The sequence below is a fragment of the Sciurus vulgaris genome (assembly GCF_902686455.1).
Source record: "Sciurus vulgaris genome assembly, chromosome: 12".
Taxonomy (NCBI): Eukaryota; Metazoa; Chordata; class Mammalia; order Rodentia; family Sciuridae; genus Sciurus; species Sciurus vulgaris.
The window spans coordinates 79,132,099-79,158,167 of NC_136473.1; the positions used below are offsets into that span (position 1 = coordinate 79,132,099).

At 52.7% G+C, this 26,069-nt stretch overlaps 1 protein-coding gene across 2 annotated transcripts in view; it reads left to right on the forward strand.

The window, feature by feature from the left end:
- Nucleotides 1–5,395: 5,395 nt before the first annotated feature.
- The window catches only part of LRRN2 (leucine rich repeat neuronal 2), a 61,152-nt gene continuing 40,478 nt past the window's right edge, over nt 5,396–26,069 (forward strand). The window contains exon 1 of one of the 2 annotated variants that reach the window (XM_079107064.1): nt 5,396–6,263. The gene's annotated coding sequence lies outside the window, so the exon portion shown is untranslated. The remainder of the gene's footprint in view (nt 6,264–26,069) is intronic. The other variant, XM_079107065.1, reaches the window with a different exon arrangement.

Consider the following 26,069-nt stretch of genomic DNA (forward strand, 5'->3'; position numbering starts at 1 on the left):
TTACCCATTCACTTCTAAGCCTATGGAGGTGAGATGAGAGGACAAAGACAGAATCAAATCACCCAACCAACAACACTGATCTGAGGAACAACTCACACACTGACCACCTGCCCTGAGCACTCCCAGGTGGGGACCATTACCCAGAAGGTAGGAATGGGAGAGACAGGGGTTTTATGGGAGGATTCTGTTTTATGGGAAGACTGCCATGAGCAAGGCCTTCCTCTGGGTACTCTGGGGACATAGCAATGAATGATACATTTACTTGGGAGGGTTTATCACTTAATAATGAGCAAGATACCCAGAGAAAGTAAGTTTTCAGACAAAGTGCAAAACATTGCAAAAAAGCATAAAGTAGCGTAAACCAAGACTGTGCCTGCAGAAGGGAGAGGGAGTGGAGGGATCAGAGTCAGAAGTGATGGGAAGCTTTCAGGAAGGAGCTGAGTCATCTCCATGGTGATAAGCAGTGTTCCTCCTCAAAGTGTGGTCCTCAAACACCTGCATCAGAATCTCTCAGGGAGCTGGTAAAAGAATACAGCTCATGAGCCTATCCGGTGGGACCCAGGAATCTGCATCTCATTCTATTTCCCAAGTGGTTTTGCTGCACATATAATTTCAGAGACACCAGTTTAGAAAGCAAAACTAGACTCAGGTAACTTCTGGTACAGATCTAAGGAACGATCTTTGGAGATTCCCTATGACCCCTAAGATCCCTGTTGGAATTCATTCAAATATTGAAAATAAGATCATAAGGATTTCTTTCTCTTAGAAAAAAAGATGGACAACAGAGAGGTCAGAGACAGTACAAAGAAAAAAGACAGGTTGGGAGATATGAGTCCCCTTTCTTTACCCTGTGAACCATTGCTGAAATGAAATGTTCAGAAGTGAATAGAATCTGATTGGAAAAGAAGAGAATGGACAGAAGTAATATAAAGTATACTTTGTATTGATTTGGGAATGATCGGTCTTCTTACAAATAGCGAGGTCTCTTTTACAACCATTTTCATTTCAAAAAGGCCCTGGGTAAATATTTTATTCTTAACATGGGGAATAACCCCGGGTGTATTTTATTTGAAGGCTTTGGAAAAAATAGCGAAGGTTTGATAGTGACTCCTGGAAAGATACATGGAACATCATGACTCAGTTCCCATGCATACATTTACTTGAAACTAGAACAAAAGTACTAATGAAATATGTTCCTATTCTACTTCATTTTTTAAAGTGTTTTCTGCAACCCACTAACAGATCTCCACCCCACAGTTTGGAAACCATCAAGTAGAGGGTAGGTGGGTGATGAGCACATGGAAAGAAAGTCTTCTTGACAATCTGTGGGTTACAATGAGGAGGGTCAGAAGTCAAATGAAGGATCTGTGGAGCTGACTTCTTCAGAAGCCTAACCATTCTTCCCTGAGCATGAGTATCTTCTGAAGAACTCCCTCCTCCAGAAAGTCCTTCTAGATCAGCACAAGGAACACTCTAATTCAGGCACTGAGACACTTAGATGTCCCCCACTCCTGGTGTGCATGTGCCAGCCCTGGACTTAGGAGATGTACACTTTGTAGATGGCTGCTCTGTTTTCAGATGTGCCATGGGGCACAGAGCCCTTGTGCCCACCTCCAAACCTCTGAAAGCCTCCGGCTTTGCCTAGGCAGGATCTGCATGGAGAAGGAGAGTCTCTCCAGGGTTTTCCATGCTCCCTTTCCTCAAAATAGCATTTCCCCCAGGAATCTTTTGAATATGTTAAATTAAACAGAATGGGATTTGGTTACCATATCGCCCAGCTTAACTGTTTTTAGATATTCAAATTCAATTTAAGAAATACAAAGTACAGGTGCATCATTTACAGTTGATTAAATCCAGTCTTTATGGTTTATGCTGATGTCCATAAAAAGTTGGGCACCAGGACCTTGGTAAGGAATGCAATTTCCATTAACACAATGTTTCTGGGCAAAAACAGATTTATCCTACATCATTTTTACCTGCAGTGCCTTTTCCAGGGATATAACCCAAGATAAATTTGAGGACTCCCTGCAGTTCCGAACAGCTCTTCCATCTGCAGTGTCTGTCCTCCTCCCTTCCTGGTTCTCAGGGGGTCTGTGGATCCTGGGATCTCCCTGAGGGCAGTCGTCAGGGGAGAAACCCCTAATGGTGATATTTATTTAGAACTAGAGAGACGATCATGACAATTGACACAAGCCTTGGAAATTCCGGTGCCTTTCTCCTGACATCCCTTCATCAGTTTATCAGAAACACTTCCTGCTAACAAGCTGTCTTTCCCTCCCCACCTAGAACATGCTATACCTCCTAGCTCTCGTAGCCAGCCCTCTCCCGGACACCCGACAATGAGAAGCGCCAAAGCTGAAGCTTCATTAGTTTCACTGTGCATCTGCCTCTGGCAGAGACTGTGTGTTCTTTTGTCACTTGTCCCCCCAAAGCCTAGAGGACAAACCTCTGCACAGAGGGAGCCCAGGCAGGGAGAGGTCAGAGAGCAGTGGGCAACCCCAGGCCAGCTCATCTCAAAGCAAGGTCCAGCTCATCACCTGAGGCAGAATCACCTGGACACTTGATCCAAAATGCACGCTTCAAGAGCCACAGAACCTGACTCTGGGTTGGACCAGAGAGCCTGCCTTTACACTTTCTCTAGGTGGTTCTCTAGAACAGCACTATCCCTAGTTAAGCCACCGGTGGGACAACAGTCCTCGATGACTCCTGAGGCAGGAGCTGAGCAGAGACTGCATCTAGCAGCGAAGGGTCCGTGAAGAGAAAGTCCCAGCCACATCCCCAGCCTCCCTCCTCTGTCCTGGCTCATCTGCCAGGCTCCACGAGGAGCCTCCTCTCCCCACAGCCCCCACCACAAAACACAGCAATCCCACTGGTTCAGCATCTGACCCCTACCCTACAGGGCCACAGGCAGTTGAGCAGAGGACCATTTCTAGGAGTGTGCAATCCGGGATCCCTCTCCGGAGACACTCTGATGTCACAGAGTCCCAGGTTTCCTGGCAGGACATTATGCTTGGCTAAGCCCAGAGATTAAACTTGGAAGGCAAAAGGTCAATAACTAGGCCATTAAATTCTCTGAGTAATTACCTGCCAGCTTCCAAAGCACCGTGGATTGAGTTCCCAGCTTTTCCTGGGAAAGGATCTGGCTCAGAATGGGAGCCTTGGGAGCTGGGTTGAGAGATGACCACCATTTACTGAGATGCTCTGCATGCCAAGTACCTTGCTCACTACCAGACATGCAGCCCCTGTCGCATCTCACAACAGTGCCATGACAGGAATTTGCACCCTTAGTGCTACCCTCATCCTGAAGTGCAACGTGGGAATTGACTTCAGGTTTAGATTGTGCCATCCAATGGCCTTCAGTTTGGATCTCAGCTCTATTAGGTACTAGTTAATGCGAACTTTGACCTTGCTGTTCTATTTTCAGCATCCTAGGGTGGGTGGAGTTTTCCATGAGATGATGCATAAATAAGATCATCGCCCCTGCATGCAGAAGATGCTCAGCCAGTATTGACAGCTATTGCTTGAATGAATATTTTCTATATAGGAATCAGAGCTCAGAGAAGTTCAGTACCTTTCCTGAAGCAACACAGAGCAAGTGGACAAGCAGAGTTTCAAATCCAGATCTCTGACTTGAAAACCTATGCACTTCAATCAATCCCGTTGGGTTGTAGGAAATTTGGAGTCCACTCAAGAACAGGCTTCCCCCATTCTCTCCCCACAGCTGACATAATTCCCTTGTGCCTCACCCTGTGTGTTACAGGGTCTGTCACTCAGGGATCAGCCACTTGTTAAAAGTTATTTGCTTTTGCCCCGTTTGTCTTTTCAATAAGCATTGTTGAGCATCTATGATAAGGTCCCAGTCTCATCTCCATGCTGTGTGGTACAGTCTCAGCCTCCAGAAGCTTACCCTCTGGGTGGGAGATGAGACACAGGTGGCATGCACAGAAATTGGGAGGTGGGGCACAGGTAATTGAGTGTGAAAGGTTGACAAACTTTCTTCTTCTCCACAATCCATCTGGATACCTTGACATTGGCCTTTGAGTGAAAGATGGCTTCCCTGACTCGACAAGGAGCTCATATGCTCAGACTCAAAAGAAAGGAGTCATGTGCTGGACCCTCTCACTCAACTAGTTCTGTCAAACGCTCCTTGCTAAGACCTGTGGCATTTGCTCTCCACCCATCCTGTTCTCCTCTTCCTCCTGTGACCCTGCAACCTCCCTGGTCGCTGGTCTGCCTGCCCCTTTCTTCCCTTTCATCAGTGGTACCCTGAGCCACAGTCACACTGCTTGGGGAATCCCACCCTGCACATCCAAGGTGGCACTGAAGCAAGAGCAGTGCCAGGTGAGGCCTCGAATTCTGCCTGAAGAATTCTGGCTACTCCCTTAAACTCTCTGAACCTCCATTCTCTGGTCTGTCAAGTGGGGTTGTAAGTCAATTCAGGATAAGATGAGAAATCTGTGAAAAGCCCTGGCATCTAATTGTACCTCCATAAACTTCTTCCCTTGCTCCCTACCTTCCAGACAACCCATTCTACTCTGCTCGTCCACTTTCCTGCCTTGCTGGTGCTCATCTTCTCTGCCAGTTCAAATCCTATTCCTCTAGCTGGGCTCAGTTGGAAGCTCAGCTCCTCGATAAAACCCTCCAAGAAAAACCTTTTCTTTCTGTATTTCTCTGGCACTTGCCTTCTCTTGAAATGTTAAATTTTGTTCCAGGTACTTTCAACTTGTCCTTCCCAGCTCCTTGAGGCCATTATGCCCGGCAGCAGGGGTGGGGGGTGGTTCAGCTGGAACTTAATATGTGCTTATTGGCCATGTGAAGTTGCAAACTTGTCCATGCATGAGGAAGGCAAAGACCTTGGGCCTACTTTACAAAGCCTCCAAGTATGGCAGGCACTGGCATGGTGCCCTTGGAAGAGACAGGGCCAGAACCTGGCTGGGGCTGGGTCTAGATAGGGGCATGAAGGCAGCCCCAGGATGCCACTCCCTGCAGGCTCCCCACACTTTGGTTTCTGCTCCCGCATTGTTGGACCTGCAGGCCCTGTTCAAGCCAATCAATGGTGTGGTACTGTCATAGAGCTGATCTCCTGGGCGTCCATTCTGAGTGGTACAGGCTGAATGCCCCTCAGAGACCTGAGCCAGAAGTCTTTGCCCCTGTAGGAGAACCATAATCCAAAGCCCCACTTAGTGGCAGTGACCCAAATTATCCAAGCCACCAGGCAGCAGCCCAGCACCTACTTTCTACACAGATGGGCTCCTTCCTGTTCAAGATGCCCAGCCTGCAGGGTGCAGAACCCCACAGTCAAGCCCCCAACCGCCTGCCATCCCTGCCTCAGACATACAGAGACTGACCTCCTTTATTGAGCACCAGGATGGGATCTTCCAGAATGATGAAGCTGCCCAGCTCAAGAAGCAATGCAGGAAAGGCAGGAGAACTCCAGCTATCCCACTCCACTCTTTAGCGTGAGGGGTGCCTATGCCCACAGATGCATTCTAACCCACCTGCATTCCTTAGTCTACTGTGAACTTTGGAACAGCTGCACCACCTGTCCTCTAAAACCTGCTGAATATCCCATCTGTCTTCCTGGCCCTTGCAGGAGGGTCAGAGGAAGAATCAGAAAAGCCATTGCTTCTCCCTTCAGACTGGGGGCAATACCCTTTCTCCCTCCCACAGCCAAGCCTCGGATCTAAATGCACAAGGACATCTCTGGGCTTCAGCTTCAGCACCGGCCCCACCCAGCTCCTTCCTCTGGGGTGCGTGCGTGTTAGGCTGAGGGGGCCTCCGGCCACTCAGGAGTTAAAATGGCAGCGGGACTGGAGGGGGTTGGCGTGGTATGCAGACTGGGAGGAGGCGACCGGAGTGGGCTGGGGAGGTTGGGAGAGCGGCGGAGAAGCGAGTGAGGAAGGCGAGCGAGAAGTGGGAGGAGGGGCGCGGAGGGGCTCCAGGCGCCGGAGGGCCTCCTCGGTGCACTTGCAGACGCGCGGCGCACACCGGGAGCGCCCGGCCCTCGCCCGCCAGCCTCGGGCCAAGACGCGGGGAGCGGGTGGGGACCGATTGTGATTCTGCCATCGTCCGCACCCGCTCGGCCCCACAACCACTCCCAGGATAAGTCCACGTTGGGGAAGGCGCCCACCCAGCCTCCCCCGCCTGTGCGGCGGCGCGCGCGGCGGGAGGGCGCGGAGCTGCGTCCCCCAGCCCAGCCCCGGCCGGCCGAAGGCGATCGGAGCGCCGCGCCACGGGCGGCGGACGGCGGACGGCGCCCGCGGGTGAGTGTGCGGCTCGGGGCTCACCCGGGGAGCGCCGCCGCGGCCGGGGTGTCGTGGACTCCGAGGCCGCCGGCGTGGCTGCGGGAGATGCGGCGGGAGCAGCCGCCTCGGGACGCCCAGCCTCTGCCCCCGCCGCTCCGCGGTTCCACCTGACCCGAGTGGGGGGTCGGGGCAGGGGCGGGCCGCTGCCTTCCGCCGAGATGCCTGCAGAGGAGCTGGTGACCTGGAGAAGGCGGCCCGGGGGGGGGGGGCGGAGGAGAGCTGGAGAATGCAAAGGGTGGCCGGCTGCACCGGCTGGACCTGGGAGGGTCTGGGCCTGAATCTGCGGGGAGAGGCCCGAACCGCCCCGAAACTGTTGCTGGGTAGAGCGGGGCCCAGGAGATGTCGAGGAGCCGAGGGGTGCCAGGAAGGTTAGGGAGGGCGTGACGGGCCGACCAGCAGGGTGGAAGCGCTCCAGAAGCTTCAGGGACTTTCCCTTCCTTGGAGCTCCTGTGTTCGTGCGGAGGGACAAGGTGGCCTTGCGTCTGTCCGAAGTATATGGCACCAGGAGCCAGGCTCCTCCGGGACGGGCCAGCTGGGGTCTGATCGCTACCTGGGATGGGACATTTGGGATGGGGGATGGGCCGGCTCTGGGCTCAGTTTGGGGGCTCGGGGAGTGGGAAGCGTCGGAAACGCCGGGGTAACTCTGAGCCCACCGCAGCACCCAGGAGACAGGATGGGTTGGCCAGCCACAGGTGGGCCGTCTGTCCTGCTGGCATGGCGAAGGGCGGCGCAGGCTCTGGCTGCCCAGCCAGCGAGGAGCAAGGAGTGGCCGGGTGAGGGGGAACTGAGGCTCCATTCGAGGCTGAACTGAGACGCTGAAGAAGTGGGCGAGAGCTACACCCTAGGGATGGGCCCTAGGGGTGTTGCTGTGTTCCCCTCTGTCCCTGTCCTTCCTCCCCCACCAAAGGAACAGGAAGGAAAATGTCAGCTGGGCTTTGTGCTCTGTTCCTCAGGCTGCCGCAGCTCCCATCTGTTGGAGCCAACGCAGCTTCTAATTGGGCGGCTGGCAGGGTTGGAGGGGGTGGGCTGGGCACAGCGCTGGTTGCCAGAGCTGGGCGGGCAACCCCTCTGCGTGAAGACCCCAGGAGGTGGGGGAGTGGAGAGAACAGCCTTTCCAGGTCTGGGCAGTAGAAGTGGCTCCCTGCCAGCTTGGTCACTATCATTGAGAGAATGGGGGAGGGAAGATCTAGGTCTCTTCATTCACCCAGGACAATGACAGGCTCCATGCTCCCCTGCTTGGCCAGCCAGGGAGGGGCTTTGGCCCAGTGTTTTCCCAGCCAAATGAGACAGCCAGGATCTCCTCCCATTGCCCACTGCTCCTTAAAAGTTCTCTTTGAAAAAGAGAAGAGGTAGACTGGGCTGGGCACAGGGCATGGAGGCCCCCTTGCCTATGGGTCCTATTGCTACCAGAAAATCACATGGGGTGGCTTGACCCACTTTCCGGCCAGGTGCTGCTGTGGGCAAACAGAAGGCTAAGGGCACAGCTAGGTTGGAGCCTCCTGGGCCTTCTTGCTCCCCTGGGTGGACTCAGACTGTCTTCTCCTTGCCTGGGGCCCCCCTGGGCCTGGGATGGGACCTCGCTGTTTGGAAAGGATGGAATGAAAGACTTCAGTGCTTCAGGGATGGTGGCCTGTCCAGGGCCTAGCACCTAGAAGCACCTCCAAATCATCACCTTCCCCAGACACAGAGAGGGGGAGAGTGGCAGTGAGAACTCAGAGATCTGAGGTGCGTTCCAGCCAGGCTGGGACAGCAGGTTCCCTCTCTCACCGGAGCCTTCCTCCTCCTCTCTCCCTCCTGCGTTCTTCACTCTCCTCCTTAAGCACCTCTGTCTCCCTCTGCCCTCACACTGCTCCCCCTCATCTTTCACCCTCCTCCTTCTCCCCCAGACATCTCCCTCCCTCCCTGCCAGGTCTCCACCTTTGCCCCTCTCTTTCTGGGCATTGCAGCTTAAACCATAAGCCAGGCCTGTGTGACTCCGGCACATTCTGACCGCAGGAGCGCACGCGCTCTCGGCTCTGCTGCATCCTCTTTACGGAGCAGCCCAGGCTGGCGGACCTGGCAGCTGCATTTCCCTGACCCCAGTTTAGTCGTTCTGGGCACACCAGGTTGTTTCAAAGATCTGGTGTAGGGGGTGGTGGGCAGTATGAACAACCCTAGCGAATCATCATCCTCACACTAAATGACCCCTAACATGTGAGTCCCAACTCCTTACCATGTACCAGGCGCTGCTCAAGTCATCATTTCTGACATGAAAGGATGAACTAGTTCATGTCTCATGTTTATCTGGGGATCTAGGGCTGAATAGAAGGCTGGTGCTTCAGAGGGAAAAAGGAAGCAATGATTATTGTTTATTGAGCACCTACTATGCACCATTTTGTTAAGAGCTTTACCAAAAAAAATATTCCTTTCAATCCTTTTAACAACCTCCTAAAGTCTGCCCTGTCATCACCTGTTTTCCAGCTGAGGGAATTGAGAGGATGGGCTTGCTCTAAGTCATATGTCTCCATTTCAAAATCACTGATTCTCTGCAGTTCATTTGGCTCCTATCGTGTCCATGAGTTGTACAGTTTTACCAAAGCTCACGTTTCACCCTAACTTTTCAGGAATGTGCCCTGGCTCCCCATTTAGAATACTAGACTATATACGCATTTGCTGAACAGTCATATGAATAAGCCTCAAATGATCAGGGAAGGCATTGGAAGAGTTGGGACCCTGGAGAGGAGGCAAGGAGGACAGTGAATCTCTCTGATCTTCTGCAGATGTGCAACAAGCTGTCAGCAGCCACCCTCCCCACCCCCACCACATCCAGGTAGAGTGGTGGGAAATTTGTTGTTTCCATTCAGGGTTGGAGTGTAGAAGCTTGGTCCGTGCCTAGTCTAATGAGTTAGTGTCACTTACATTCTCAGCCTCCTTGGGCAAGCCTGGACTCTGTCAAAACTCCTAGGCAAAGGACAGGGACAGAAAACGTTCAGACCTGCAAGGACCACAGGGAAGGACAAAGGTCAATGGTCAGAGGCTGGAATGGGGCAGGAAATGGGGAGAGTGATTGAGACACAGATGGGAGGAAGACAAAGGTAGAAGGTAACTGAGAAACAGAAGCCAGAAGACGGACATGTAAACAGGCACGACTGTACAGGACGTGCGCAGCCCCTGTGGCTGGCTCCCTAAGAGGGCAGATCAGAAGGAGGCCTTTATCTGACACTTCCTGGGGACTTGGGGTCTCTGAACTGCAGTTCAGGGGCTGATACCGCACCACGTGAGCCCCGTTCAGGCGGTTCTTATTCAACTGGCCCACCTTTCCTAAGCACCGACTGTGTGCTGAGCCCAGTGCTAAGAACAAAGAGACAAATCAGATGTTGCCCCTGCCCTTGAGGAGTTCACAGAAAGGGTATGGATTTTGGAACTGGAGTTCATGCTTACAGCTGGGAGCCCTCGGCAAGTCTTCTAATTTCCCTGTACCTCAGTTTCCTCATCTATAAATGAGATAATAGTAGTTCCTAGTACTTCATAGAGTTTTTATAGGATTAAATGAGGTAATACATGTAGCGAACTCAGAACAGCCTCTGGCATTTAGTAAGTGCTGTATAAGTATGATTATTGCTGTTGTTATCTTAGGTGGGGGAGCTGTCCTGGAGCCTGAGGCAAGTGCTGGAGTACAGGGAAGAGCAGAGGTAACTACCTCTGTCTGCAGATAGAAAAGACTGGCTTCAGGACATGATATTTGGGCCAAGGCTTAAAAAGGAATCAGCCAGCAGAGGTGGTAGGCCTGGGGATGCTGGCGCCGAGGTATCTGGGACACGGGAGCGTGTAGGGAAAGGCGCCGGGGTGTGTATGTGTTGTCTTTATGGGCATCACTAACGCTGATGACCAGACCCCTCAGCCTCTTTGTCCCCAGTTCTGAGAGCTGGGCTTCCCATGGGGCTGGCAGTCTGCCCAGAACAGCCCCACGCCCTGTGGTCTAAAACAGCCAGCCTCTGGGCAGGGGACCCGGTGCCGACCTGCTGGGATTGGGCGTGACCTTGGCCTCCTACACATCCTAAGCCCTTGCTGCACAGACAGCCCCACATCCAGAGCTGCCCCAGCCTTGTCCTTTGGCTTCTGGCACTTCCTGGGGACCCGGGAGATGCCCTGGCCTGAGGTAGCTGCCTTTTAGGTTGAGTTTAGCCAGGTTGGTTTGGGATCCAGTTCATCCCTGCGTTTGGGATCCACACCCTCCCTGCTGTCAGCACCTGATGGACTTGAAAGAAGAGTAGAAAGAGGGTTCCTGGGGCAAGAACGGTTTCTCAGCTGCCACCTCTCACCTCGTAATGACACAAATCACAGCACCTGGCATTCACGGAGCACTTAAGCTGTGCCAGGCACCGTGCCGAGGGCTTAACCTGCCTCACCCCACTTCACCCCCACACACCCTGACTAGGTAGGTAGACGATCCTGTCATCCATATTAAACACCGAGAAACCAAAGCTCAGACTTGCTCCAAGACAGGTGACCAGAAAAGAAGCCCAGGGAGGGACTTGGCCCTCTTCTCCAGGGTCCCACCCATTCACCACCCTTGGAATCCAGCGCTCCTTGGGCCTCAAGGTGATCTGCAGTCAAGTCGCCAATTCCTCTAGCTCTGTACAGGAGCAAGGGCCCCCTTCCAACTGTGTCCACACCAGTGTCTGCTTTGCCCCTTTTGGGGATCTTCCAAGACAGTCTCTCTGGCCCCCTTCCTCCTGCTCCTCTAAGATCTGCTAGTTAAGATCCAGCGCTGCTTCTTTCTGTCTCAGCTAAGTGCCTCAGGGGCCTCAGAGAAGCAGGACTCTAAAAGTTGGTGCCCATGGACATACAATGGGACCTGACATAAGGGTGACTTGCTGGGAGATGTGAGAATGGGACAGAGGCCAGATGAGACGGGGAAGCCCTGGGGTCCGTGCCATCTGCAGGGTGCCTCTAACAAGGCAGGTTTGCTTGTCTTGGGAGGATTGAGTGCAGTTTTTCTACTTCCAACGTCTCCCAAGGCAGCTCCTTTGGGGACAAAGCATATGGAAGAAGGGGACAGCGATTGTTAATGCAGCTAGCTTGGGTCCCCCAGGGAAAGTGGGATGCTTCCAGGGAGAAAGAAAAAGGAGGAAGAGAGAAGAAAGGCAGGAAAGGTGCTGTTCCTCCTGAAAGTGTTCTCACGCCTGGTCTGGGAGCGCAGAGGTGGAGATGCCCACAAGTGCGATGACCGCAGAGGGCGGCCAGAAAATGGAAAGCTGCGCAGAAGGAAGGAGGCCAGGGGCCCTTGACACTTCACCTGTCTGGCTGTCACCACTCTTCTCCTGCTTCTGCTTCTGAACAAACCTCCTAGTGAGAGGAGGTCCCTGAGCTCCAGAAGGTGTTCCCCAGAGTGACCCAGGGATGGAAGGGTGGACCCCACAACCCAAGGGACCTGAAGAATCGTGCTGCCTGGCTCCAAGCACAGCTGTGCCTCTGCCAGAAGACACAGGGTAGGACTGGAGTCTCTTCATTAGCCAGCATTTCTTCAGCCTCGGCACCTGGCCCTGGGGCATAGGCAGTAAGGAACAGAGATCCCTGCCCTTAAGGAACTTTTGCTTTATTGTGTGGGGATACAGTAAACTTAGAAAGCAAATAGCATATCAGAGTGACAAGGGGCCCAAAGAAACATACAGACAGGAAGGAACACCAAGAGACACCAGGCTGTAGGTTTGCACAGGTGGCCACAGGGCTTGCTGAGAAGGTGACATTTGAGTAAAGATGAGGGGCAGCGAGGTCATCCAGGCAGAGGAAGCAGCAGGTGCAGAGGCTGAGAGGCAGGATGGCTAGGTGGGGGTGAAGGGCGTGGAGGAGGCCAGGCTGCAGAGGTTGAGAGAACAGAGTCAGGAGATGAGGCCAGAGCGTGGAGGGCTCTGGAGCTGGGTGAGGAGTTTCCCTTCTGTTCTGGGAAGGAGGCTTTGCAGGGCTTGGAGCGTGGGGTGACACGCTCGGATCTTGAAAGCCCTGGGGTTTGGGCCATTCGTTCCAGCATCGTGCTAAGTGGCTAGCGAGCTTGTTCTGAACCCCTGGACTCTCTGGCCCCTGAAGCGATTTCAGTCACTCCGTGTGTACCCAAGTGTTTGCTGAGCTCGTCTATGGGGAGCAGGCTGTGGGGCTGCGGAGGACACCAAGAAGACCCAGTCTCTGCGGGTCGGGAAACCTGCAGATCGGTGGGGAAGGCACAACTCATACTCGCAAGAAATAATGAGGGAATAATACCAGACAGTATTTAAAACCGAGTGCTAAACTGTGTGATTTAGACTATAAATGTTATCAGAACTGTGAGCGCTGCGTGGGAGTATATAGGGAACGCTTCCTCCGGGAGGTGCAGCGGATTTGGGCCTAGAAAACGGAGTGAGGTTCCATCCTGCAGGGGGAGGATTCTTGCAGGAACTCGGGGCTCATGGGGGTGGGAGGAGGAGAGGGCAGCCATCTGGGGGGCGGGGGGACGGTGAAAGGCCCAAGCACATCAGCTCCCCTGGTGGAGGCTGTTCTCTCTGAAGCGGCCTTCTCCACCATCCGGGTTTCTGATGTCCTCTAATCCCTCAAGGCACTAGGAAAGCAGCCCTTCACGGCTCGAAGCCCATCCTCCCGTGCTCTTGCCCTCTCCTTCCCAGGGCTGGCCAGTCTCTCTTGCTCTGAACTGTTCCTGTGCCAGCTCTCTTGAGGCCTAGATTGGCACTCACGATCTCCCGCCTTCCAGCCCCACCCTTGGCTCCCGATGATGTCCAGCTGGCCCTCTGGAATCCCCTGGGCTCTGGTTTCCCACGTGGTCTGCAGCCAGCTTCTCTTCTCCCTTCCTCTCTCAGCCCAGGTCCTATCTGGTAGGTTATACCCAGAATGTTTCCAGGAGTTTCATAAACAGTGAACTGGAAATCAAATCCTGTCGGAGGGAACCAGGTGGCTTCCTCCCCAGGAGGGGTGTGTCCTGTTCCTGGAGGGGGTGAGCTCACCCCTGAGGTGTGGAGAGAGACGCCCTGAGTGGAGTGAGGGGACAGTGGGGTACCTGCATCCTCTGAGACCCATGTGGAGACACCCCTCCCCAGACCCCAGCCAAGAGCAGGAGCCAAGAGACGAGTGGGCAAAACCATTGCCATTCACCAGTAGCCCTCTTCACCGTGGTGGCCCTCAGGAGCCTGAGAAAGGAGGGCTCGTGGCTGTGTTCTAGTAGAGCTCCTGGACGCTGCAGGACAGAGTCTGAGGCTCCTGTCCTCTCACAGCCCAGAGCACGGAGTCAGATGGAGCTGGGTTACTCTCTAACCACGTGCCCTTGGGCATTTTCTCAACTTCTCTGAACCTCAGTTTCCTCATCTCTGAATCCAGGTTATTAACACCCACTTCACAGGGTTGTTAATAATAATAGCTAACGTTTGTGAGTGCTTATGAGATGCCGAAGGCTTTACTGCATTTATCTCCTTTAATCCACACAAGGCGGTGAAGTAGACACTCTTTTTTCCCCCTTTTGCAGTTGAGGAAACTAAAACTGGAAGCATTAAGTAACTTGCCCAGGACCACATGCAGGAGGCAAATGGCAGAGCCAGAATGCAGCCCTGAATTGTTCTAACTCCAGAGCCTTGGTTTTCCACCACCACATTAAACGAGCTAATCTGTGTAAAGTGCCTGCTACAAAGTAGAAGCTCAATAAATGTTAGTTCCTCTTCTCAATTTCCCCAGGGCCGCTCCTCCAGAGAATAGCTCTCCCCTGCCGCAACACACTTCTTCTCCGGAATTCCCCGGGACATTCGGTAGAAGTAGGAAGGGGAATGAGTTGCCAGTTTATACTGAGGGGAAAAAAAAGGGCTGAGCGAGGGCAAGCCATTTGCATAAAATCATAAAACACCAGGGCTGTGATTAATACCCAGGGCATCTTTCTCCTGAGAGTGTTGTTATTCAGTCCCACGGGGTCCCAGTCTCCTGGCAGAGGGCATCTTGCAGAGGTGAGAACAGAGGTTCTGTTGGATAGATAGGGGAACACTATCACCCCAGGGCGAGGAGGAGGCTGTTCCACCTCCGGGTGCTGGAGTTGATCATGGTGAGCCTGGGAAGACTCTTTAAAGACCTGTGCTTTCTGAACTTGGGTGCTGTTTTATTATAAACCATCAGGGGAATCTTCTGGATGGATCTGGGAAGTGGAGAGTGTTGAAGGTCAAGGTGTGGGGAAGAAAGGATAGTATGTTCATGATTGTTAAGTTGATGTGCCTTCTGTACCAGGTAAAGTGTGCAAGGACACACACACACACACACACACACAGAGCTTCCTCTGACCTTACCTGGAAATAAAAACAAGAACAGATGATTTCAGGGTAATCTGATAGGGGTGCATATGAAATGGAGAGGAAGGAGCTGAGCTGGGGAGATTCCCTAAGATGGCCATTTGTTCCTCCCTGGTGACACAGGACAGCCTAAGTTGTCAGCATTCACTCTTGATGTGCAGACCCCAGAGATCCTCTGTGTTTCCTTGCCAAGGTCCCCCAGGAGAATGGAGAATAGGAGCCCAGGTTGTGGTACGTTAGAATTGACACCACAGAGTCCTCTGGGCATGTGGCTTTCAAATGCTTGTACAAATGGATCTGTTTTCTCAAAATTGTGTGTGTGGTAAGTAAAACAATGGCCCTCCTATGTCACCGATCCCTGGAACCTGCAAGTAGGTTGTGCAGCATTGCAGGGTGGGGGTGGGGTTTACAGTTGCCATTTGACCTTCAGACCGGAGGTTATCCTGGCTATCCTGGTGGGCCAATGTCATCACAAGGGTCCTCATGGAAGAGAAAAGCAGAAGTCAATGTCAGAGTCCTGCCAGGAGCGGACTTGACCTGCAGGTGCTGGCTTGGAGGAGGAAGGGGCCATGAGCTGAGGACTGTGGAAAGCCCCTGGAAACTGGAAAAAGCAGGGAAAGAGACTCCCCTATGGCCCCCAGAAAGGCAATCTCAGTACCCTGACTTTAACCCAGCGACACCCATGTCAGTCTTCTGACATCCAGACCTGTAATATATTTTTGTTGTCTTAAGTCACTAAATTTGTGGCAATTTGTCATAGCAGCCACAGGGATTTCAATACAGGCAAAAGCAGAGCAGGTGGACCAGAGCCCCACCGAACCTTCTCCTCGCCTCCCAGTGACGCTGGGCAACTGCTTTATAACAGTGGCTCCAAGAACCTAGTTCGAAAACTACTGTGTCTGAAATACCACCTCCATGTTTTACAGACAATGAAACCCAGGCCCAGAGTGAAGTGGCTGGCTGGAGGTCACAGTGAGGCAGTGGACAAACTGGGACTCCAGTCTAGGGCCTGCTTCTCTCTGCAGAAATCTCAGATGCTCACCTGCATTCTCTCCTCCACTTGTCCATCTTTAACAAACATGTGTGGGCGTTTTTACCTGCAGAGACCGGGTGCCATAGTAAACACTGAGCAGAGGCAAAGTGAGTTCCAGCTCAGGAAGATGGGGACAGTACTGCTTGAGCTCCACCTTCAGCCCCTCACTGGGCCTCAGTACCCGACAAACAACCAGCCCAGGTTACTTAGCGCTGTCCAGGTTGCTTAGTGATGTCCGCGTTCCTTGTCCTGGAGCTGGTCCCCAGCTGGGCTTTATCACAGCCACCTCCGCTAGGTAGAGACTAAGCTGACTGAGCAGGCTGCACCTGTGTCCTGCAGCCTGTGTGGTATCCACCACTCTAGAAAGCTTCAGGTGGGCAGGATAGAGCCTTGGGGACGGCAGGCAAGGAGAGGGACATGAGGCAGCAGAGGAGGTGCCTGCCTGAAATCAGCACCTGGATAGCACGTTATCGCCCCTCTGCCAGGCGCTTTGGTCTTCCTGGCTCTCCCCACGGCACACCTGAGCCACTGGCCGGCCCCCAGGGCTGCCAGCTCCTGGTGTCGGTCTCCATGGCAACCCCACATTTGCTGTTCTGGTTTCTAATGACTTATTGGCATGTGTGGTAATTTGCAGAGCTTGGCAGGCAGAGCTGGGGGAGCCGGAGGAGGGGAGGGGCGGTTAGGGGGACTTGGCGGTGGGGATGGGGCTCCAGTGTGGGGCTCGAGGAAGAGGCACAGTTCTTTCTGCCCCGCCCTTCCTGATCCCTGCTGATCGATATCCCAAGGAAGGGAGCTGCCTCGGGACCAGGGCCTCCCCTCCCTGAGGAGCACCAGCTCTTTCCAGGCCCCTGTGAGGGAACCAGATGGACAGACAGATGAGGCTCACAGCTGCTCACCTGTCAGGCAGACCTGGGCAGCCTGGGGGAGCTGACAGCCGTGTTGGGCCGAGGCAGGTCAGTCGGCTCCTGCCTTTCGCCACTCTCCTGCCTGCTCCCTGAGCTCTGAGAACAAGGGTCCCATCTGGGCCCAGGGGTTTGCTCAGGCAGCCCCATGGGGAAGGGGGTGAGGACTGTGGAGCTATAGGTCAGGTTCTAGCAGTTTCTAGGCCTCTCAGACACTCAGAGAAACAAGCAGGACAGCACTGAATGAAATGCCAGAGGAGGCCGGGGCAGGAGGGGGGACCAGGCAAGCCATCAAAGGGGGCGAGATGAGCAGGGGCTGACCCTTCCCCGACCTTAATACCGCCTCCCCAGGGCGGGAGGCGGGGGGAGCCTCAGGCTGTCTGTGCTGCTGCAGTCTTCCTGCACACGACTTCCCTGCCTCCCTCTCCGCTTCTGTCACTCCGATGCTACTCTCATTTGTGCACTTACCGGAGGCAGCTGGTGTGCTGAGAAGAGCACCGTCTTTAAAGTTGGGTCCTTCCGGGTTAGAATCCTGTGACCACGCCTACCAGCCCTATGACCTTGGACATCTCTCTTCGCCTCTCTTTGAGCCTCAGTTTGCTCGTCTCTAAAATCGTCTCTAAAACAGGACTGGGGACGAAACTCAGTGGCAGGGTGCTTGCCTGGCATGGGCCAACCTCTGGGTTCAGTCCCCAGCACCACGAAACAACAACAAATCAATAAATGGGATTAGCACACACAGCTCACATCTGTGAAATGCTTGGCACAGAGTAAGCCCCAATAAATGTTAGAGAATGTTTAAAGGAGCCTTTTAATTATCTACCCAAAGAAACAGGAGCATGTGATTGACGATTTAAAGAATTCTAGTGCACTTTGTGGGATATTCTTTTTTAAACATTTGAGAATCGTATTCATTTATTCTGTAAACATTTATTGAGCATCCACTGTGTGCAAAAGTACTGGACCAGATGCTGGGTCTTCTCTGGTGTTTCATGATTAGGATAAGATTAGGTGGCCTGTGCATTCACTTCCAGGAGGGCTGGTACTTTTTTTTTTTTTTTTAAATTGGAGATTGAACCCAGGGGTGCTTTGCCACCACTGAGCTACATCCCCAGTCCTTTTTATTTTTCAAGACAGGGTCTCAGTAAGTTGTGTGTGTCCTTGTGAAGTTTCTGAGGCTGACCTCGAACTTGTGGTCCTCCTGCCTCAGCCTCTGAGATTTACAGGCATATGCCATGACCCCCAGTTTACATGACTTTTTGAGAAGTGACTGGCCCCCAGAGAAAGATCTGTCTTGTGAAAGCTTTCTCTAGGTTGTGTGCAATGGGATACATATGCGACTCAGCTCCTCAGAATGAGTGAGTTTATTTTCAAAGCTGGATGCAGTAGATGAAGAGCTGGTGGTGATCACTTCTCCACCTTTATGCTCCTGAGACTTGAGGGGGCCACCGAGGACCATTCAACCACCAACTAGAAGAAGAGCAGGGTGCACCTGCTCTTACCTGTGCACCTGAGCACATCGCAGCTCCTTCTGCTGGTGCTGGAAGGCAGGGGGAGGAAGGAAACTTGGCTTCCAGCTCTGCCAGCAGATGGACTTCTGCCTGCAGCCCAGCGTTCTTCTTTGAGCCTCCCTGCAGCCTGCTCCAACACGGCGTGCCAGAGATGCACCAAGGGGACATCAGCGATGGCTGTGTACCTGGGCAGTGACTGACCCATTGTGCTCTGTTCACATCATAACTCATGTGCACCGTGACAATGGCCCAGGAACTCCAATTCATTCAAGAGCTGGTGGGGAGGTCCACACCTAGGCACACCTGAAGCCCAATGACACCTGGACACACCTGAAACCCACTGACACATGGGCACACCTGGAACCATCTGTAGCTCACTAGCATTGACTGTGACTCTCTGCCTCAGCCAGTGCCTGGCCTATTTTTATCCATTAGAAACTTAAGCTTCAAGGAAGGGAAAGGACTCACCTGAGGTCACACAGCCTGTTAGTGCCACTGAGACACTACATAAAGCTTCTGACTTCCAGCCTTGTGCTAATCTGCAACCTATCTCAAAGCTCCTCCTTCTACTCTCTCCTGATCTTTCACCCTGGAGAGCCCACTTCAGGGAAGGGAATGCCGTTTCTCTAAGAGAACTTTATTCTCCAAATCTCGGAGGTAGAACCTGGTGGCCTGGGCCCCACGCCCTCCTCTCCAGCCACGCTCCTCATCAGCGAAGTCCTTGGCACCTGCTCATACACACCCTCCCCTTCCAGGTCCCGCCGTCATCCTGACACCGGTGACTTCAGGGACACATCAGCCCTTTCACTGGCTCCCCCACCTCAGCCTTTCGCTCCCAAGGCCACACCTTTGCCATCACCTGAAAATCGCTTGGCGGAGCGCCTGTTTTCTGGCGCCACCTCCCAGTCTCCCACCTTGCTTGACCAAAGACTCTCTCACCACTGTTCCTTCACTTCCTTGGGATCTTGGGGTCCACTGGCATCTCTGTGTTGCCTTCCTCTGTGTTTCTTCTCTGAGTCCAGTGGAGTCCATGGTCCATCATTTTAAGAATCCTCCTGCCATTATCCTGGACTCTCTTGACCCTCTGACTTTTTATTGTCCCAGTTCTGTGTCATCGTTCTAGCTGCTTCTTCTGCCTGCACTCAGGCAGCTGAATTTGCTGGACACACACACACACACACACACACACGGTGAGCAGATGGGTACTTCTACAAACTCACCATGCCCAACCCAACTTGTTCTTCAAAAGTGCCTGGTGTTCCTGCCACATCCCCTGGTTCCCTCCTCTCCTGACTCCATGATGACTGTTTCACACCTTCCTCCCCAACCCTCCGCCCCCACCCTTGCTCTCAGCTGAGGACCTCACCTCCCACTTCACAAAGAAACAGGCAGAACTCCCCAGCATCCCCACCGCACCCTCAGACGCACCTGCTCTGCATCAGAGCCCTCCTCCCCACCTCCTGCTCAGCCAAGGCAGTGGCCTCATCACCACAGGTCAGAGCTCCCTCCGCCACCTGTCCCTCTTCTCCTGGCCTTCTGGGAACCGTCCTCCATCAAGCTCAAGCTTCTCCCAGCTTCAACAAAACAACAACAAAACCCTGCCTCCAGCCTGGTTGCTGCCGCCACCGACTGTGCTCGCCTTTCAAGCCACATGTCTTGAAAGAGTTGGCTCCCTGCTCCCGTCTCTGCACGCCCACTCCTTCCTCAGCCCGCTGCTCCAGGCTCGCCTGGCTTCCTCCCCCAACGCTGCCGAAGCAGCTCTCCGCTCCCTTGCCTGAGCCGGACTTGCCTGAGCCGGACGGGCTCAGCTCTCAGAAGCCTCCCAGCTCCTGTTCGACGCTTCTCTTCCTTGGGCCTCTCTGACCCCAGCCTCCCAGCGTCTCTGGCTTCTCTACGTCATCTTCGCTGACTCCCCCTTCCCTTCTCCATCTTCCAGTGTTGGTGTTTCTTAGGGTCTGAAGTCATTCTGGTCTGACGGGCGGGAGGGTTCTGTTACCCTGCACATGCAGATGACACCCGGATCTCTAGTCTGCATCATTTATCTCAGGTCCGCATCCTCATCTCCACCTGCCTAGTCCACTAAGTTGTATGTCCCAAGAAACCTCAGGTTTGGCCCCTCCAAAGCCAGACTCTCATTCTCCGTCCAGATCTCCACTCCTTCCCACCCCTTGCCGCGTTCTCCTCGGGTGTTTGCCAATGGTTCCACTACACACCATAAACCAGGTGCCATAAACTGGGACTCTGTCCACTCTCCCCTTTCCCTTCTCCATCTACATCCAGCCCATCAGCGGGTCCTGTCTGCCTCTGAAACAGCACCAAGATCCTCTCCACCCCAGCTCCATGGCTCTGCCTGATTTCAGGCTGACCCTCTCTTGCCTGCACGTACCACTGGGCTCACCCTCTAACTAGCCAGAATCTACCCTTGGTGCCTCCAGTCTGGTCTCCAAATCCCCGCTGAAATGACCTTTTAAGGACTCAGATCTGACCCAGTCATATTATCCCACAATCTCAAAACTCTTCAGGATGAGCAGTGGAGCAGCCCCGCAAAGGAATGGCCCCGGGCCTGCCCCATACACCCGCCTCCCTCAGGCTCTGCACTCAGCACCCTGGCTTATTTCAGTCCCCTGGACACTGTGCTCCTTTGTCTCCATGACCTTCACACGTGCTGTTCTCTGACCTTCAGTCACTCTCCTGTCCCAGGTTTCTTCCTAAATTCAGGTTATCCTTCAGATCTAAGGTTAAATAACCGTTCCTCAAAAAAAGCTGCCTTGGGCCTCCAGAATTTTATCAGGCCCCTGTTAAACTCTCACCACGTCCTGAACGCTTCCTTTGTAACACACATCATGATATCTAACTATACCATTGGGTGCTTATTAGATAAATGTCTGCTTCTGCCACGAGGCTGTGATCCCATGAAGGTAGAGACCCTGTTTAGTCACCTTGTATCACTGGCATTCTGGCACAGATCTGGCTTTCGAAAATATTCAGGAGCGAATTCACTAATGAAAGGTCTTTAAACACAGAAAGGATCTCATGGAAGAAGCCGAGGGAAAGCCACTCCCTGAGCACAGCATTGGTAGACCAGATGACCGTGCCTGGCCAGTGGGCTGCTGAACAAAGAAGTGGATGTCTGTAGTTCTGCCCTTTCCCAGATAAAGACCTTGTCCAGATTCAAAGGAGACTCACTCTGAACTTTCAGCATAGGCTCTTCCTCACTGATAGTTCTTTTAGGAACAATGGAGATAATCTTTCATATTTGAACAGCTTTTTACAACCTGCAAACCCTTCTGACATACATTACGGTGCTTGATTGTGTCTATCTTTTGTACCACCCCTATGAGGAAGCACCCCTGTTCCACAGGGGAGGAAGCTGCAGTTCAGAGGGCTTTGGTGGCTCACCCCCCACAGTCACCTGGCTGATCAGTACAGTTAGGCAGATCTGGGGCTTGAGGTCCCACTTCCATGCTCTCTGTGCTCCTGCAAATCCACGCTTATAGAAAGGAGGCTGTTGCAAGTTCAAGATCATCCACAGTAATGGAAGGGGGACCCAGGTGGGGTTGGAAGGAAGGTGGGTCTGGAATGTGATGTGTAGCTTGATTTATAGCAGAGTGACCGCCCTAGTTACAGAGTCAGCAGACATACCTCCTCCATCGCTAAGCTGGCTTTGTGGAGCCACAGGGTCTCACTTTTCTCCTAGATCCTCACATCCCTCATTCAGTGCTGGGGACAGAGTGCCCTGGGGACCCACAGAGCAAAGAACAAAAGTGGGTGAAGTTGATGGAGGACAGTGGCTCCTCACTCATCTCCCAAAGGTTAATGTCCAGGGCTGTAGAGACACGCGTGCCCTCCCTTGGTCAGCTAGCCTCTTCCCTGCCCCTCACTGCCTCCCATGTGCCCAAATAAAGACACCTGGCCCTGGTTCCCAGCCATCCCATGCTCCTCATGCCCCTGAGCTCTGCTGACTGTGCCCTCTGCCTGGGGCCTCCACAGTGCCCTTTTGGCAGACTCTTACCATCCTTTAATACTCACCTCTGGTGACATTCCCCCCCCCCCCCAGGAAACCTTCCCTAAAGCCCAGAGGACTCCTCCCACATACTGAGCACTCCCTGTGTAGTCTCTCAAATGTTCCTCTTTGCTGGGTCTTTCTCTTCTGCTGAATTGGAGTGTCCTCAAAGACAGAGGCTGTGAGTTATTCATGCGGGTACTCCCAGTGACAGGCACACGGTAGTAGTAGTAATGAAATAACATGAACTGAAGGCTTGCTGTGTTCTAGACTCTACCTAAACCCTTTAGACTAACTCCTTGAATCCTAGAGCAACTTCTAATTTTAAAATCAATCTATACTGATTCACTGGAGATGCAAAAAATGCACAGGGAAGCCCTACATGCCCTTCATCCAACCTCCTCCTCATTAACGGCGTCCCAAACTTTAGGGCAGTATCAAAACCAGGAAGCTGACATTGGTGTAAACCATGGAGCTTTTCCAAATTCCACACTCATTTGTGTGCGTGTGTGTGTGTGTGTGTGTGTGTGTGTGAGTGTGTGCGTAGCTTGGCGTAGCTACCAGCACAATCAAGATACCTAACTCACCAGGCCCCTTTCCACTACCCCTTTATAACCACCCATTCCCACTCATAATCACGTACCTGTTCTCCATCTTTATCACTTTCAGATGTTTTATAAATGGGATCGTACAGGCTGCAGTCTTTTGCTATGGAATTTTTTGCACTCCGCATCATTTCCTTGAGGTTCATCCAAACCATTGCCTGTATCATTAGTTTGTTCGCCTTCATGGCTGAGTAACGTTCCAAGATAAGGATGTGCTAGTTTGTTTCATCACACACCCACCATGGGACGATTGCATTACCTCATTTTACAGATGAGAAAACGAGCTTGCCCAGGGTCACACAATTGGCAGGTGGCACTTAGTAAGGGTTTACTAATTGTGGCACTTAGTAAGGTACCAACTTGTGTGTTACTGTACTGAGCTCAACTGTGTGAGGGACCTTATGCTCTTCTCTAAGTGCTCTATGTGGTTTTATATGTAGTAGATGCTCAATAAATAAATGTTTTCCAGTGAGGGATGGATAGAATGACATCTACATTTACATAGGGAGCAGTCATGTCCAACTGAGCCTGCATCTAGACATCCACACTAGAGGAGTGTATACCTCTCATTATCTCCCATGATAACTGCACTTCCAAGGTTTACTTGGAAAATCAGGAAAGGAAAATTGGGATAGTAAATATGATCACATCCAGGTCTGGCATTTTACTGCCTAAAATGCCCAAAGCTATTGGCTCCAAATTAATATGTGCCATATTTGCCTGGTACTTTGCATCTAATTTGCAGATTGCTCATTTTATCAAAATGCAAAGCAACCTTTCTGGCTCTTGCTTCTTGCCACCAAACTGGTGCTGGGTCAGGCTGTGCTGGTGCTGTCTACAGAAACAATTCGCTGGGTCCTGAAAGTGCCAATTCTAAGCTGAAAAGTCTGCCGGGGTGTTTTTGCTCAAGGAAGAGGTGACAAGTTATTGCCACTCTGCAGGGGCCTCAGGAGGTTTAATTAAGGAGGATTTGTGCAGCTGTGGAAGTCCTCAACCTCAGGTGTAGAGAGCCAAACATGATTAAGTGACCGGAAGGGAACCTCGAGTTGGACTAGTCTGGCCCCCGGCTTGGCGCCCAGGGGATGGGCCTGCTTGAGCACCTCCTGCTGCTCCTCTCTTCAGAGACACAGGGTGACAAAAGAGACAACCCTTGTCTCCAGGGACACACTGGAGAAAAGTGGGGTCCCCAAGGAGGGACTTCATAAAAGGTGTTTGGAAATGTGTCCTGTGGTCTGGAAGGGAGCCTGTGGTTTTGGCCAATCAAGACCTTACCCAGAGGGCTGGGGATATAGCTCAGTTGGTAGAGTGCTTGAGCACAAGGCCCTGGGTTCGATCCCCAGCACCACACACACACACACACACACACACACACACACACACACACACACAAAGACCTTACCCAGGCCACGGCTGAAGGCACTGATAGGAGGGACACGGAGGCCCTGCCTCAAAGCTCTGCCAGTGGGCGGCGCTCACCTTCAGGCACTTCTGAAGAGTTAACCGCCAAACTGAGTTGTACAGACCCTAGAACCAGCAGTAGCTCATGGACAGACGGAGATTACCTGAACGCTGGAGGCCTGTCTTGGAGGAGGTGGGGCTCAGGCTGGCGGAACCCCATTGACTCAGAAACTAAGGGCGGGCGTGTCAGAGGAAAGCAAGTTCGGATCTAGTCTGAAGTTCACGAATGTGTTTAAAAGGAGACTTCAGGGTAGGGTTGGCCTTTTGGCAGGCCATTTGGGGTTGGGCCGTAGACCCCATGAATGCATGATCATCACTCTTGCTGTTGGTTAGAGGCAATTCAAAGGGAGGGTTGAAGAGTCTTCCCAAAGAGATGGTGCTATTTGGGATGAGTGTTCCCTAGAGGCCCTTCTATTAAAGGCTTGGTCCCTAGCACATGGTACTATAGGGAAGTGGTGGAAACTTTACCAGGTAGGGTCTAGTGGGGGCGGGGGGGGGTGCGTTGGTCATTGCAGGGTGTGCCCTCAAAAGGGATTGTGGGACCAGTCTCTTCCTCTTCCTCTCTTCACATTTCTGCAATGGTTTGCTCCAATATACCCTTCCAGCCATAATATGCTGCCTCACCATAGGCCCAAAGCATAGGGCCGATTCATCACAGACTGAAACCTCCAAAACTGTGATCCCAAATAAACCTTTTCTCTTTACGTGTTAGTTATCTTAGGAATTTTGTTACAGTAAAGGAAATCTAATGAATACAGATGGAACACAGTTGGGAAGATAGAATGGAAGGTTAGGAAGTGGGTTCACAACTAGGGTAGAGAGGGTGATACATCTGATTTAGGACCAGTGTTCCAAAGACTCAAGTGGAAGTTTGGTACTTAAGGGAACTGAAAGGGGAGAAAAGAACAAAGTGAGAGATGGTCACCGGATTAACACCGACAGCATAAGAGACCGTGGGAGGTCACAGGAGAGAATTCAAGGAAAGGGGAGCAGAGGCCTGCAGAACAGAGGACTAGCCCCAGGGAAGGATGAGCACAGGGCAGGTACTTCTGGAGTTCCAAGAGGAGGGTGGTTAGCTGTGTGGGTTCTCAGGGGCGGAAAGCTGGGGGACTCTGGTTGGAGTAGGAAGAGCTGTGAGATCGAAACCCAGCTCAGAGGGTTGGAGCAGGAAGAAGTCGCAGAGGGCTGCGCGTGCAGCTCAGCTCTAGAGCACCTGCCTCAAATGCCCGAGGCCCTGGATTTGACCCCCAGCACTGTGGGTGGGGGGGAGAAGTAACAGACCAAAGGGTCATTTTTACAAGTGTTTCTAATGGTGAAAGAGGTTTAGTAAAGGACCAAGTTTCCTGAGCAGGTGGGAAGGAATGAAGTTGGTTTTGAATAGGAGGAGGCCCTGAAAGTCAGAGGGAAGGCAGGCGGAAGGAGCAGGCTGGGCAGAGGTGTGGCAGGCAGTGCGATGCGGGGCGAAGGAGGTCACACCTGCCATCGCCATCTGCCTCATGAGGTCGGGCAAGGTGATCTGTTCGGAGGGCAGGGTGCAGATGGCGCACAGTCAGGGGCACATCTCGAAAGGACTGTGCAGAGTGTGCTGGGGCCGCAGCCAGAGAGGAATAGAAGGATGGCAGCTGAGAGAGAGGATCGGGAGAAGCTGGAAGCATGAATCTCTAAGAGGGTTGATCTGCCCGCTTCTGGATTTTCTTCTATGCTTCGGGAAGGGACGCTTTCTAATTTTTCAACTGAGACAGGGGTAACAATGACCTCAGCCTGCTGCAGAGTGACCCTCCTAGCCTGGCCTCTTCCTGTGGACAGCTCAGCTCAGAAGCCCAGTTCCCTGGCCTGGCTGTCTGGGGAGCTCCCCATTTTTAAAGCTTGAAACCTCTTCTCCTTGGCCTGTCTTAACAATGGGCCTGGTTCTAGGAGTCTCATGTGTCCTTCACTGTTCCCTGAGCGCTGTTTGTATTCTT